Raw genomic sequence first — 16,540 nt, forward strand, 5'->3', positions numbered from 1 at the left:
GAGAAGAACAACAGACACTGGGGTCTACTGAGGGCAGAAGGTGGGGGGAGGGAGAAGATCAGAAAAACTACCTTTCAGGTACCATGCTTCATACCTGGGTTACAAAATAATCTGTACATCAAACCCCTGTGACACAAGGTTACCTGTATAACAAACCTGCGTATGTACCCCAAACCTAAAATGAAAGTTGTTTGGGTTTGTTTTTTTTTGTTTTTTTTTTTTTTTTTGGTTTGTTTGTTTGTTTGTTTTGAGACAGAGTCTCGCTCTTGTCACCCAAGCTGGAGTGCAGTGGCATGATCTCAGCACACTGCAACCTCCGCCTCCTGGGTTCAAGCAATTCTCCCTGCCTCAGCCACCCGAGTACCTGGAACTGCCACAATGCCTGGCTAATTTTTGTGTTTTTTAGTAGAGATGGGGTTTCACCATGTTGGCCAGGCTGGTCTTAAATTCCTAACCTGAGGTGATCTACCCACCTCAGCCTCCCAAAGTGCTGGGATTACAGGTGTGAGCCACCACGCCCGGCCTAAAAGTTTTTGTAAAAAGAGGAAACACCTTCCTTACTCTGTGTAGCTCATTGTCTAGCCAACACACCCTCTCACTCTCATCAACCTTGAACTTCTTACAAAGCCATTCAATAAAAGGAAAGCAAACAGGTGCAGTGGGCCCCCTCTTATTTGTGGCTTTGATTTTTGTGATTTCATTTATCCACAGTCTAAAAATGTTAAATGGAAAATTTTTAAAATAAGCAATTCATAGTGTTAAATTGCATGCCATTCTTAGTAGTGTGATGAAATCTTGCCCTGTCCCACTCTGTCCCACGTGGGACATGAATTCTTCCCCTTTGCCCAGCAGATCCACACTGTCTATGCCTCCCACCTGTTAGTCACTCTGTAGCCCTCTCAGTTATCAGATCGACCATGGCAGTATGGAGGTGCTTGTGTTGAAGTCACCCTTATTTTACTTCATAATGGCCAGAAAGCACAAGAGTAGCAATGCTAGAGATTTGGAGCTGCCAAAGAGAATCCCTAAAGTGCTTCCTTTGAGTGAAAGGTCTTAACAAGGAAAGAAAAAAAAATTGAATGCTGAAGTTGTTAGATCTTCTATCTGTGGAATTGCGAAGAAGACAAAAGATATTTGTGCATAGTATATAAAGGTTTCGTACTATCCACGGTTTCAGCATCCACTGGGCGTCATGATACGTATCTCCTGAGGATGGGGGACTACTCTATGTATTTTCATAGCCGTACATCACTGATGCTACTTACATTATTTTTCCTCAGCCTTGTTGAGGAAAATAAATAATAAAATAAAGACACAGAAGCCAAGAAAGAAATGACCAAGCACTGGCCGGGCGCAGTGGCTCACGCCTGTAATCCCAGCACTTTGGGAGGCCGAGACAGATGGATTGGTCCCAACATCAAGAGTTTGAGACCAGCTTGGCCAAGATGGTGAAACCACGTCTCTACTAAAAATATAAAAATTAGCCAGGCGTGGTGGTGGGCGTCTGTAATCGCAGCTACTCAGGAAGCTGAGGCAGAGAATTGCTTGAACCCAGAAGGCGGAAAGGTTGCAGTGAGCCAAGATCACGCCACTGCACTCCAGCCTGGATGACAGAGCAAGACTCTGTCTCAAAAAAAAAGAAAGAAAGAAGGAAAGAAAGACAGAAAGAGAGAAAGAGAGAAAGAGAGAAAGAAAGAAAGAAAGAAAGAAAGAAAGAAAGAAAGAAAGAAAGAAAGAAAGAAAGAAAGAAAGAAGCACTGAACACCTACTATGTGCAAAGCACTTGATAGCCTTCCTGTTATTTCTTTCTCACTACAATCCAGTGAGGTAGTTCTTATCCTCATTTTACAAGATACAAAATTTGAGTCTCAAAAAGCTTAAGAAATTTGCTTATAGTCATACAGCCGTATAGATTTTCACTTTTATAAGATGAAAGAGCTTATTCAAATCCAAGTCTGTTCGACCCTGACAAGGAAAGCCTTCTCTAAATAGAGTATTTGGAATCCTTTCCTGCTCGAAAAGTCTCCTTCGTACGTTTCACAAATTTCACATTTTTTGAGATATAGATAGTAACCACCCACATCACCTCTATTTTTATGGACAATTTACACTTAAGTGGCAATTATTTTAATGAGATCGACATCCTAGAGAGTGAGAGTTCATTGAGGAAAGAAGGAAGATACATTTTTGGCTCATAATGAGGAGAGATCTCAGTATTTTAAAAATTTGTTTTGCCTTCCCATGGTACAAAATTTTAAAAGTACAAAAATATAAACAGTAAATTATTCCTTCTCTCCCATCCCTGACTCTGGCCACCCACTCCTCTTCTGAGGCAAGAGTAGATTCTGATGCCACCTTCCCAAGCAGATTTAACATTTGCCTTTAAAAAACAAAAGGCAAATGTTCACCTACTATATGCATTACCATGCACCTTACCCTTTTCATTTAATAAATATACCCCAGCAATGTTGATAGCAGATTTTGGACCAGCAGTGGGGGTAAAGAAGGTTCTGGTCACCTAGGTGCCTAAAGAGAAGCTGGCGACGAGAGAAGGCCCTGGAGAAATGTTTTCCTATTTTGCACCTGCAGGTGCCTGATATGCCTCTGAAAATGATCTCGATGCTGTGCAGTTCCATAGCTGCAATGGTACCCAAAATGCCAAAACTTGGGATGCAAAGGGGTGGGGTAATGACAAAAATCAGAGAAGGAGGAACCAAAGCAACCACCTAATCTGCACATTGAAGTATTTTATATACCTCTCTTCAATGCCTGGTGTCCTTAGACAGTAAGCTCCCTGAAGACACAGGTTATGCCTACTTTATGCATCATTGTGTCCTCAGTGCCTAGCACACTGCATGGTATGCATTAGGTTCATGAATATATGAGGGGCCCTGCTGCTGCTGTTCAGCCTTCACACCCCCATTTCAACCCCATCAGTACCTTCTTCATGCTTCCTCTTTTGTAATGTCTCAGAAACTCATTCTGTTTTCTTCTTCATCTTTTTTTTTTTTTTTTTTTTTAACAGAGTCTTGCTCTGTGGCCTAGGCTGGAGTGCAGTGGCATGATCTCAGCTCACTGCAACCTCCACCTCCCGAGTTCAAGCGATTCTCCTGCCTCAGCCTCACTAGTAACTGGGACTACAGGCTTGCACCATCACACCCAGCTAATTTTTGTATTTTAAATAGAGACAGGGTTTCACCATGGTGGCCAGGCTTGTCTTGAATTCCTGATGGCAAGTGATCTGCCTGCCTTGGACTTCCAAAGTGCTGGGATTAGACGTGAGCCACCATGCCCAGCCTTCATCTTCATCTTAAAAGTTCCCCCATGTTTGCTGTGGCTGTGGCTGGGGAAAGGGTATCCCTCTTTCCCTCCCAGTTGCTCCTAAGGATGAGCAAAAAGCTCTTTTTACGTCAGGGGTTTTACTGCCACTCACTAAAAGGGAACAGTTGAAATATCAAACATGGAGAAATTGCAGTGATTACAAAGGAATGCAATGGTGCACCATACAGGTCTGAATTTGCCAGTTTGCCATATCCAGGCTGTCCCTGTTGCCTCTGGTCCACCTTAAGCTAGGTGCAAATCCAGTTGGAGGAAAGAAAGGAAGTTATGTGTTCTCTCTTCAAGGAAGAAACCAGATGCCAGCCTCAAACTCTTGTTCTTAGGCCACTTCTTTCCTTGATCCATTTCACTCCTCACTCTCCACTCAGTTAAAGGACTTGTGGATTAGGTTATTTGCAAGAATTTCTGTAATTTACTCTCTTATTCCCATTTGAAGCCACCAAGTCTGTTTAATATTAAATAAGCAAATGCTTCAAGTACTATGGTGACTTCTTCTGTGCTTTTGCAACTAAAGCCTTCCAACAGCAGAGGGGAGAAATTTGTATCTTTTATGTACGTAGATGAGTAATTTGGCTGCTCCGATGAATATGAAGCAAATATCCTTCTTAGAAATATTTAAACACAGATGCTTGATTTTGTCTGATCTTTTTCTCTCTTTTTTTTTCTCTCCAAACAACTGGTTACCCACACTTGTACATTCATATAGAGACAAAATGCTCATTTATAATTCCAGATACCCCATGTAATTTTTGCCTATGATAATCGGGTAATCTTTAAGAAACTATTCCTATACAATTTTCAAATTTCAGTTTACAATAATGAGTATTGTACCATAATCTTCATAATGCCCTCTTGATTATATTTGTTTAATATGAGTTTGAATTTAGTGACATTGAGGTTAACAGATTTTCTATGTTTTCATTTCATTCATGGGCTTTAAAAAATTTACTTTTTTATGAGAATCTGATTTCCAAGAAGAACAAATATCCTCACTAATTCTTTCTGATGTTATAATGTGAATTTGTCATTGACAAGTGTTACAAAAAAGATACATAGAAAATAAAATATTTAAGATAGCTCTTCTGCAGCCAGGGCAATTGGGCTATGCATCTTTGGGCTGATTGTTAGCTCTGTCCTAAATCACTGAATTTGGAGAAGGAAACCCTGGATTTGAATTCCAGTTCCTCAACTTACTGGCTCCATGTTGGTTCCTTCTTTGTCAAGCCCCCTAACTTCTCTAAACTTCAGTGCTCTCATCTTAAATATAAGGACATAATAGTGTCTCTCTCATAAGATTGGTAAAGAATTACATGGGATAATTTATCTTGCATGGTTAGGAGCATGGTCTCAGGAACCAAACGGTGTGGGTTTGAGCTGCTCAGTCTTGGACAAAAGATTAAATATATCTATGCCTTTGTTTTATCATCTATAAAATGGGAATAACCATAGTACCTTATTCAAAGGTTGTTGTGAAGATTAAAATAAATTAATCCTGTAAAAATGCTTAGGTCTCTGGCACATAGTGGTTTAGTGGTATTTTTACCTGGTACGTGCAAGCACTGTATATATCCTGATATGCTTTCTCATCTATAATTCTGTTTCTGTGCACTAGTTTGTATATTTATTTAATGGAATTATTTTCTACAGATTTAGTCAGATTTTAGAACACAAAGCAAGTGGATACTTAGTAGCCATAGAGGAATCTGATTTTGACGTCTCCTACCCAAAGTTTATTCATATTTAATATTATATATACATAAGTCCTATTCTTTCTCTTTGTGCTTTTTTTTAAAGGCAAGATCTGCCTTCATCTTTGGTTTTCTTTTAGTGCTTAGAAGATTGCCTTGCTAGTAATAAGTATTTGTGCTTAACAAGTATATCTTGACTGTGAAATTGTTCACTAGTTTTGAAGGGAACTCTGGCAGCAAATGAACAAACTTAAATCCTTGTGACCAGGCATCAAAGGCAATCTCAAACTGAATTCTATAATAAAGAGAAATTTGGAGAGAGAAAGGGAGTTTAGTGTAAACTCCACTTTTGAAATCCAAAGTACTAGGCTATCATGGGAAGAGTGTGGGATTCAGCTTTAGCCCTGGAGTCACAGAGTCATGGGTATGATCTTAAGTAAGTAACTTAATCAGATCTGTTTCCTCATCTGTAATATGAAGAACATAATACCCTTCTCCTATTTCATAGAGATGCTTAAAATTTTTAACGGAGGTAACCTATGTAAGCTATAAAATTAATGTACAAATATTAGGGTCTTTGATATTCTGTGAAGCAAGTCAATGATTCGGTAGGAAACTATATATATATGTATGTATATGTGTATATGTATATGTATATATATGTGTATATAGGTATATATAGGTATGTATATGTGTATATATGTGTGTGTATATATATATTGCCAACCATATATCTATCAGTAGCTCTCTCTACATATTTTTTAAAGCCAGGTTGGTCTTAATCTTGTCTATTGAATTCATTTTGACAAGAACAGTGCAGGATCCTTTAGAATGAAGAACCTATTCGGTGAGTCAATACTTAATTCTAAAATTTTACTTTAGAATAAGAGGGATGTCTAACATCAATGGATTGAAGGCTGGAGAAAAGAGGATAGAGAGAAAGAGGTAATACACTGCTCCACATTTTTGTGCCTCTGTCTTCAGAATAAAAGTGGGCATGCCCTTCTTCCTTACCTCTGTCTCTCTCTGTATCCCTTTCGGTACATATGTCCAACCACTACCATACACAGCCTCGTTGAAAGTATCAAGCAAAGGGAGAAGCAGTGAGCATTCCTACCTCCAGCCTTGACAACAACTATGAAGTGTGTTGCTCCGAGCTCTGATCATAAGGAAATTAGAAGCACTGTGATTTTTAAAAATCAAAATATGCCCGTAGCTCCAATAAAGAAGAATCTGACTATAGGGTCTCAGCTCACTGCCAGGAGAGGTGTAACTGATTAAACTCTGGTGCAGAATGTATCAGGATGGAAGGAATCTGAGAAGTCACCAAGTTCAAACCCTTATTTTCAGTCCACAGAGTCATCCTGTTGCCTTTCCTTTTTATGCCTGACAACAAAATGTTTCTGGAACTCAACATTTCAGTGAGTGCTCCCTGGGCTCTGAAATCCAGAGATGTTCCTCCATAACTCATCAGAGGCTTGGGTCATTTCTGAGACAATAAGTTACGCTAAGTCACTGAGCATACTTGGAGTGGGCAGTGGGGAAGGAGATTCTGTGATAAGAAGGTGATTGTGTGTTCTCTTATTTACATGAAAATGAATCATTCTCAGGATGATGAGCATGTGTCATTAAACTGTTTTCCTGATCATGATCTTGCACCGAGCTGTTTGCCCTCTTTGCCCTGTTCCTTCAGGCCCAGTGGTCAGGGAGCGTGGGCCAGCTGGCCGAGATGTGCAGTCCGGTCCAGAGGTTCAAGAACAGTTTGAACTGTGAGACTGAGAGCCAAGCTGACTAGGTCAGAGTGAGAAGCCATTCCTCAGCATATGGGAGCTGTTAGTTAGTGCCCTGAAGCTCTCTAGTTATTTGGGGGGAGGAATGGAAGAAAGCACTTAGATCCCTGCTGGGCTCATTACCTTTAATTAGCTTGCTTGGTCTGGTGGCTAGTGCAGAGGAGGAAATCTCCAAAAACTGCAAAAAGGTGTGTGCACGACAGTGGGGGAAGATGCTTTAAGAACGGAAGAAGACTCAGTTGAGCTTCCACAAAGAACAGGTTGTACATACCTGAATGCATGCGGGGAATGCACAAATTTTATAAACAAGAAGGCTGGGTTTTTTTTTTTTTTTAAGTTTTTCTGTTTCAAAATTTCTGTTTATTTAGTGGGTACAAGTGCAGTTTTGTTACATGGATATAACTCTGGTCTTTCAGTGTAACCGTCACCCAAACAGTGTACCTTGTACCTATTAGGTAACTTCTCATTCCTCACCCTCCTCCCACCCTCCCATCTTTCTGAGTCTCCAATATCTATTATTCCACACTCTGTGTCCATGTGTACTCATTATTTAGTTCCTGCTTATAAGTGAGAACGTGCAGTATTTGACTTTCTGTTTCTGAGTTATTTCACTCAAGATAATGGCCTTCAGGTCCATCCGTGTTGCTGCAAAAGACATGAATTGACTCTTTTGTATGGCTGAGTAGTATTTCATGGTGTATATACATTACATTTTCTTGATTCAATCATCCATTGAAGGACACTGAGGAAAAGACACCCTATTAAATGGTGCTAGGAAAATTGGCTAGCCATATGCAGAACAATGAAACTGGATCCCCTATCTCTCACCATATGCAAAAATTAATTCAAGATGAATTAAAGATTTAAATGTAATACCTGACACTATAAAAATCCTACAAGAAAATCTAGAAAAAACTCTTCTGGGCATGCCTAGGGAAGAAATTCATTACTAAGACCCCAAAAGCAAGCAAATGCAACAAAAACAAAAATAGGCAAATGAAACTTTATTAAACTAAAAGGCTTTGGCACATCAAAAGATATAATCAACAAAGTTAACCGTCAACCTACAGGATGGGAGAAAATACTTTCAAAGTACGCATCCAACGAAGGGCTGATATCTAGAAACTATGAGGCTGTTTTTTAGAACAAGATGAGGACATGAGCCAACACCCAGGATTCCAGTGGAAAGTGAACAGAGCAGGCACAGTTAATGGAAAATGAACAGAGCAGATACAGTTAATGGAAAGTGATCAGAGCAGATACAGTTAACTTCATATTTTACCTTTTCTCATTTGCACTTCACTAAGAGGTGAGCTTTAATAGTTAACTTCTCTGTCTCTTTCTCTCTGTTTTCTTCTTGTGCAAACTGGGTGATGACATTGACTCTCTTCACAGGAAAGCACTAAGTGAGGATTAACTAGGTAATGAGAGCAAATTGGAAGGGTGATGGAAATGCTCCGTAGCCTTGCTGATGGATTTCTCCCAGCGGGAGAATCTCTTCAATGCCCCTTTCATCTGGGTCTTACAGGCAGGGTGTACCATCATTATCTCCGCATTCTCCTTAAGCCATCTCCTCCCAACACGGCCTCTAACGAGCTTTGGCCTATTCCTTGAAAGGATTCTTCGTTTCTCCCACCAACAATCACAGGCAGCAGGACTCAATATCCTCCTGAATGGAGAAAAACTGAGACAGGAATTTGGGCTAAGTTGTCAGTGATTCACCCCCATTCCTGCCCTAAGGAAAGGATCTTTTTCTTTACTTTTTTTTTTTTTTTTGAGACATGATCTCCTTCTGTCACCTAGACTGGAGTGCAGTGGCATCATCATAGCTCACTGCAGCCTCTAACTCCCAGGCTCAGGCAATCCTCCCACCTTGGCCTCCTGAGTAGCTGGGACTACAAGTGCATGCCACCATGCCCAGCTAATTTTCATATTTTTTGTAGAGACAGGGTCTCAGCATGTTCCCCAGGCTGGGCTTAAGTGATCTACCCCACTCAGCCTCCCAAAGTGATAGAATTACAGGCATGAGCCACCATGGCAAGCCAAAAGCATCTTCTCAAAACTCTTTCTTCCAAATTATATATTATACAAACTTTCTGGGGAACAATTTCGGAAAATAAGTATTCAAAATTCTTAGAAAGGTGTGTGATTCTTGCCCAATGAATTCCACTTTCAGCAGATGACCATTTGTCTTTCATTTCTTCTCTTCTTCACACCAGAGTGTATTGCCTTCAACAAAGAAATTAACCACTTTTAGACTAGTAATTAACCTGTCCCTTCCCCTCATCTGCCCACCTGACTACTGAAAGTCCCCAGAGTCTGCTTGTTAGTGGGACACCAGCCTTCTGCAAGGCACTTATTCTCTGGTTATGAACCGGTTTAAGAAAAATCTATGCATTTGCACAAAACCATGGGAATATAGACATGAAGAGGCTTAAGTGATCACAACCCACAATTTTTTTTTTTTTTTTTAGGCGGATTCTTGCTCTGTCACCAGGCTGGAGTATGGTGGCGCGATCTTAGTTCACTGCAACCTCCACCTCCTGGGTTGAAGCAATTCTCCTGCCTCAGCCTCCTGAGCAGATGGGACTACAGGTGTGCACCACCATGCCCAGCTAATTTTTATATTTTTATTAGAGACGGGGTTTCACCATGTTGACCAGGATGGTCTCGATCTGGTGACCTCATGATCTGCCCACCTCAGCCTCCCAAAGTACTGGGATTACTGGCATGAGCCGCCACGCCCAGCCAGCCCACACTTTTTATCAGATGAGGAACTAGAGAATCTGAGAAGACAGGTGGCTTATCCAAGAGTTCATAATGGTTCAAGAATAAACCAGATTCTGGGGCCTGTAACTCCCATATGGGTTTTTCTCGAGTTATGGAGACTTAACATTGTGAGACACAAAATAGGAAGAAGCAGAGTGAAGCTTTTTATAAAGTAGGAAAAGAAATAATGTTTGTACTATGTATTATGGCACTTCAAGATCCACCATTGGGAGTGTCTACAACTTCCTCTGCATAATTTAGAGGCTGAGGCAATGTACCTCAATTCAGTCCAGTTTTCCATCCAAGAGGTGCAAGCTCTAAAATAAAGGAGAGGAATATTCTTTATCAGTCACTCAGCTTAATCTCAAAATATTGTGTGCTCCATACTTGATCTTCATTAGGGCATTGTGGGCAGGTGCTTACTATATGCTAAGCTATTTAAATACAGATGCTCCTCAGCTTATAATGGGGTTATGTCTGGATAAATCCATTGTAAGTTGATCCACACATAACCCTATTACAAGTTAAAGAGTGTACTGAATGTGTATTGCATTTGCACCATTCTAAAATCAGTGTGTCCCATATGTAAAGTCAGTTGCATCTGAAAAAGCCTGAAACATGTGCATATTCTTTGATCTAGCCGTCTTGTTCTAAACATCAAAATAAAATCAAAGTAAAATCAAAATATAGGCAAGTTGAACTGTCATAAGTTGGGGACCATGTGTACTCTGATAGTCAATGTTATGTATCAACTTGACCAAGTTGCAGATATTTGTCCCAGATATTTGTCCAGCCGTTAATCCGGTGTGTCTGTGGGAATGTTTCTGGATGAGATGAACATTTGAACTGATAGACTGAGTAAAGCAGATTCGCTTCCCCTATGTCAGTGGACTTCATTCAATCAATTCAAGACCTGAATAGAACAAAAAGGCTGAGTAAAAGGGAACTACTCCTGTCTGACTGCTTTGAGCTGGAACATCAGTCTTCTGGCCTTCAAGCTCGATTGCAAATATCAGCTCTTCTCGAGTCTTGAGGCTACTGGTTTTCAGACTAGAATTTATACCATTGGCTCTCCTGGTTCTTAGGCCTTCAGATTTAGACTGAAACTACATTATCAGCATTCCTGAGTCCCCAAATTGCTGACTGCAGATCTTAGGACTTCCCAGTCACTCCATGTCATAACCCTCTTCCTTTTACACTCTCCGTGTGTGTGTGTGTGTATGTGTGTGTGTGTGTATATATATGTATACATATGAACAGATATATTATATATATAATTTATATATATATGAACAGATACATCCTATTGGTTCTGTTTCTCTCTAGAACCCTGACTAATATACAGTCATGTGTCACTTAATAGGATATGTTCCAAAAATGTGTCATTAGGCAATATCGTGATTTGTGAACATTGTAGAATATTCTTACACAAACCTAGATGGTTTGCTGCACATCTAGCCTGATGCACACCAAAGCTGTATGGGACAGCTTGTTGCTCCCAGACTATAAACCTGTACAGCATATTACTGTACTGAATACTGGAGGCAATTTGTAACACAATGACAAGTATTCGTGTCTCTAAACATAGAAAAGACATAGTAAAAATATGGAATTATAATATTATGAGACCAGTTGTATATGTGGTATATCATTAACCAAAATGTCATTATGCAGCACATGACTGTATATGTACATTTACACTTAATCCTCACAAAGACCCTCTGAAATAGGTACTATTGTTTTTATTATCAATCTAACTTTAAAACTGGGAAATTGTACATAAACTGGTTAAGTTACTCGCCCAAAGCTACACACTGCCTCTGGAAGGAGTCTGAATTCACCCAGAGACCACATGCTCCATCTGTTTGATTCACATTCTCCTAATTGTGTCCCAAAAGTCTGAAACATATGCATATTCTTTGATCTAGCCATCTATCCTAAGAATTTACCCTAAGTAATAATCATGGATGTATTAGAATATATCGTAAAACATTTGTAACAGTAAAAATATCTAAACAACTTAAATGCTAAACAATAATAGGCAATTGGTTAAATGTTCTACGATGTAGTTACTCAGTGAAATACCACCTTCTTTACAAACCATGCCCTCAGGGACTATTTATTTACTTGGGTGATCACTCAGGCTATATTGATGAGCGTAAAAGGCCTGTTACAAGCCTGAGAAGAGATGGTAACTAAATGTACTGTATGCTCGATGAGACCCTGAAATTGTATTTTACCATGTTTCCTTAGGCTTGTAGCATGCCATTTTTACTTCTATTCTGAAGCAGAAAAAGGAGATTAGGTAAAAACTAAGAAAACCTTAATAAAGGCCGGGCACAGTGGCTCATGCCTGTAATCTCAGCACTGGGATTACACACATCCCTGTTTTTAAAAGTGAAACCTGCCTTCTATAGAACACATTCCCCCACAGAAATATACTACAGAAAACAGATCTAATAAAGTGGAGTTTTGTTCAAATGCTTCCCTCACAATAATACTTTAATTTGCTGAAGAACATGTGATTGATCCTAGTTCACCTGCTACACATGCATAGGCAGTGTGCCTCTCTAGCACACTGATTAAAACGAATACCCAGAGGCTTAACATGATTTCTTATTAATCAGAACATACACAACTTTGTGAAAGGGACCACAGAGTCATTCTCTGCTCCAGGGTGAACTGGGACACAGGTATGGAACCCTCCAGGACTCTGTTGGAAGAGTTTTTCTTCTAGGTGTTTTTTTTTTTCTCCTGTTATAACTGTCCTTTCCAAGATTAAATGATGCCTAGGATATCACATGGTTCAGAAGAGGTTGAAAGGGGGAGTTATTTATAAACCTTGAAGGTTCTAGGAGGTTTGGGCTTAGAACACTTTGGACTCAGAGAAGGTTGTGGGGTAAGGCGTGGTCTAATCTTGTTGATGGAAGTCCTAATGTGTCCTGAAAGGTTTCTGGTCATCCCTGCTTTAGGGACTCAGGGTTCGTTTCAGGACCCTTTGAAGTGTTGGCATTGCTGGCTCAGTCCACTGGCTCTTTGGCCTTCACCTGTCTGCAATATGGTTACAGCTGAGATGCCAGGAAAAACACGAGATGAGTCTGTTCAGCTCGAAGCCGACTCAACCGGTTTCTACCACCTCAGTTCAAACTAGGAATGAGATATTTTTCTTCCTTTGCTTTTTAGGGCAATTAATGTTCCCACATATCTCCCTTTTTCTTGCCATTTCTTAGCATCCTAAACACTAATTTTGCAACACAATGTTGTAAATGCTTTGCATAGTCACTATCTCAGGTTGCCCTTCCTGTTCACAAGACAGCCATGTCATTTGAAGATTTCTATAGATATACATCACCTCTGGTAGATAAAGGCATGTTTCAGAGACTATCCTAGCAGGAATATATACTTTTGAAACCAACTAAATCTGGCTTTGCTCCTGTTTGTGGTACTTAATTTCTCCCTGTAGCAGGAGAGTAGTGCCAACGTGCCTGGAAAATCAAGTTTCAAACCTCTATTGCATTTTAAGCCATGTTTTAGAATCTTAGGGTCAATTAATATTAGAGTTCGACAAAATCCCTGCTCTCAAACAAAATTGTATACCAAAGCTCAATAAGTAAACCAGGTAAATGTTAAGGTGCTTCAGCTGAATCCAGGTCAAGGAGCCCAGAGAATCTAATGCAAACCTGGCAGCTGGCGGATATCCAAGAAACTCCCTGGGCTTAATAGTGTACAGCGTGAAAAAGAGTGATCTCAACCATGTCCTTCATTTTAGGGATATGATATCTAAACTTGGTGGGTTTTATTTCAAAGTCACATGTTAAATTAGTGGCATTGTGAGGGAAACATTTGAACAAAACTCCACTTTATTAGCTCTATTTTCTGTAGTGTATTTCTGTGGGGGAATGTGTTCTATAGAAGGCAGGTTTCACTTTTAAAAACAGGGATGTGTGTAATCCCAGCAATCTGGGAGGCCAAGGCAGGTGGATCACCTGAGGTCAGGAGTTCGAGAACAGCCTGGCCAACATGGTGAAACCCCGTCACTACTTAAAATACAAAAATTAGCCAGGCGTGGTGACACACGCCTGTAATCCCAGTTACTCGGGGGGCTGAGGCAGGAGAATTGTTTGAACCCAGAGGTGGAGGTTTCAGTGAGCCAAGATCACGCCACTGCCCTCCAACCTGGGCGACAGAGTGAGATTCTGTCTCAAAAACAAAAACAAACAAACAAACAAAAAAACAGGACGTGAAAGGAAAGAGTTTGCAAAAAATGTGCCAATCGCAATCCATTTATGTTTATTCATATTATTTGACTTTGTCATTTTCTTCAGTGATTTTTTTTTCCTTGAGTCGTTCTTATTTCTAAATCATTATGCTTATTATATGAAGGAAGCAGTCAGCCTCATGTTTATTCTCTGGTAGAGAAGAGGAAAACAGTAATTTTTGAGCATGAATACATAATACCATACAAAGTTTATGGAAATGGCTGTAGCTTCTCTAACCTTTCCCCTTTCATACATACGTGTTTCCATGTTCACTTCATTCCCCCTTTTTCCCCCTTTAACGCTCTTTGTATTTGTATCCCTCCTTCCCTCTGCCCTTTTTACTCAACTCATTCCCTACATCACAATCTGTGGTTTGTGTATCTGGTCATAGTTTTCACCCTATTGAAAAATATGGCTGGCCAAGTACATGTTAACAGGAAAATTCTAGACAATCCCTTTGTACACAAACCTCACTGCTTAGTTTCATCTGTGCAGATTGCTGTATACTCAGCCCTGCAACAGGGAGACCACACTGCAGCCTTTAGTAGGAAAAGGACTGGAATGACAGTACACTGCAGACACTTTCATAAGTTGCTAAAGCGTCAGTATAGCATCATGGTAAGGCCTCTGCAATCAGCCTGCTTAGGTTCAAATCACAATTCTATCACTTACAAACATATAACCATTTGGATAGTTATTTATGCACTTTAAGGCTCATGTCAGTTATCCGAAATAGTATATAATATTACCTACCTTTAGTGTCATCATGAGAATTAAATGATTTTTGTGATATAAAGTGTTAAGTGTAGTGCCAGACCTTGGCAAAGTTGGTAATTGTCCCCTTCCTTCCTTCCCCCCTTTCACCTTCCTTCTTCCCTCCCTCCCTTCCTTTCTTCCTTCCTTAATTCCTTCTGTCCTTCATTCCGTCCTTCCCTCCCTTTCACCTCCTTTCCTTCCTTCCTTCTTTCCTTCCCTCTCTTTCATGTGCCTTCTTTCTCTCTTCCCTTCCCTCCTGCCCCTCACCATTCTATGAGGGCATAACTGGGAGGGTTGATAGAATGGATACCTAACGCAGCGATTCTCGAATATAGGCTTTTAACCAGCAGAATCAGCATTACTTAACCTGAAAACTTGTTAGAAATGCAAACACTTAAGTTTCACTCCCAAGCTTCTGATTCAGAAAATCTAGGTTTAGGGTTTAACTGTCTATGTTTTCCTTGTTGTTGTTGTTGTTTGTTTGTTTTTGTTGTTGTTTTGTTTTGTTTTTGAGACAGGGTCTGGCTGTGTTGCCCAGGCTAGAGTTCAGTGGCACAAGCTCAGCTCACTGCAGTCTGGACCTCCTGGGCTCAAGTGATCCTCCTGTTGCAACCTCTGAAGTAGCTGGGACCACAGGTGCACTACCACAGTCAGCTGATTTTTGTAGTTTTGGTAGAGACAGGGTTTTTTCACGTTGCCCAGGCTGGTCTCGAACTCCTGAGCTCAAGCAATCCTCCCACCTTGGCCTCCCAAAGTGCTGGGATACAGGCATGAAGTCACTGCACTTGGCTAACAGTCTATGTTTTAACCAGCCTGCCAGATGATTTTGAATTTGAATATTCTGGTGAGAGGTTTTAAGTCATGCAAGTGATTCTCTGCATTCAGTCAAGGTAAAAAGGGAAAGGCCTCAGCTTACACTGTGGTTGAGCCTTATGACAGGACATACAAACACTATTAATATTACTGGAGAAGCAACCAGCACCATTTTGAATAGCTCAGTCTGTTGGGGGTATGCCTTCTACTCAAGATGTAAATAAGGATTGGAAAAATAGCACTAGTATCAACTGCCATACAATTATTTAGTCACTCTTGGGTAACTAAACAGCATCGGTGTGTTGATCAAAATGCCCTTGAGTAATTATCAGCGGAAGTTTGAACTCTCCCCAATTTAATAAGATACTGCTACAGGTATTGATGAGGTACAGGGAGCAGCTAAATGGACTGTCTTTCATTGTCTTCCTTGAGGGTTCTAATTCTTTGGTTTTCTGGAGAATATTATAGGATAGCATGTTTATCGGAAGTGAGACTTGGGAGACTTGTGTGATCTCCGAACTATGACAATATTCACAGATATTCAGATCCGTAGAAGACTTCAGGAAATTGTCTTTATGTTCAAAGATCTCATAGAACATTTAGTTGGATACACTTCCCACGCACATCTCTCCATTTGATATAGAGACATTATCTTCTCAAACTTTCTTTTTGGTCTTTTACGGAAGAACCTGTTAGGATATTCTCAAGATTTGTTCTAGTCACAGGGGGGCGGGGTGGGGGTGTGTGTGGAATAGAAGTAGCTCTAGATCATTTAGCTTGAGAGTTAGTTTTTTGCAAAAATACTTTGTGGTGGATTTCTGATACCATTCCGCATAGGACTTTTATTATTATAATAGTGTTTTGTCTTTTTTTTTTTTTTTTTTTTAAGATTAGGAAAGTATATTCGCCACAATATTTGTTGTTACTCACTTGGTTTCATGCATCTTTTCCAAAACAACTATATTGTCCTTATCTTGAAAAATGAAAATAACAGCTTTAAGATAAATCCTTATGATAGTTTTGCTCTCATTAGATAGTGACGGAGGGAAACAAGAAAAGATCTATGCATTGTCTTTGAAAGTCAAGATTATTATACTAAATGTTTTTGAAACATTTTGAAAATACA

The sequence above is a fragment of the Papio anubis genome, chromosome 8 (assembly GCF_008728515.1).
Source record: "Papio anubis isolate 15944 chromosome 8, Panubis1.0, whole genome shotgun sequence".
In the NCBI taxonomy this organism is placed as follows: Eukaryota; Metazoa; Chordata; class Mammalia; order Primates; family Cercopithecidae; genus Papio; species Papio anubis.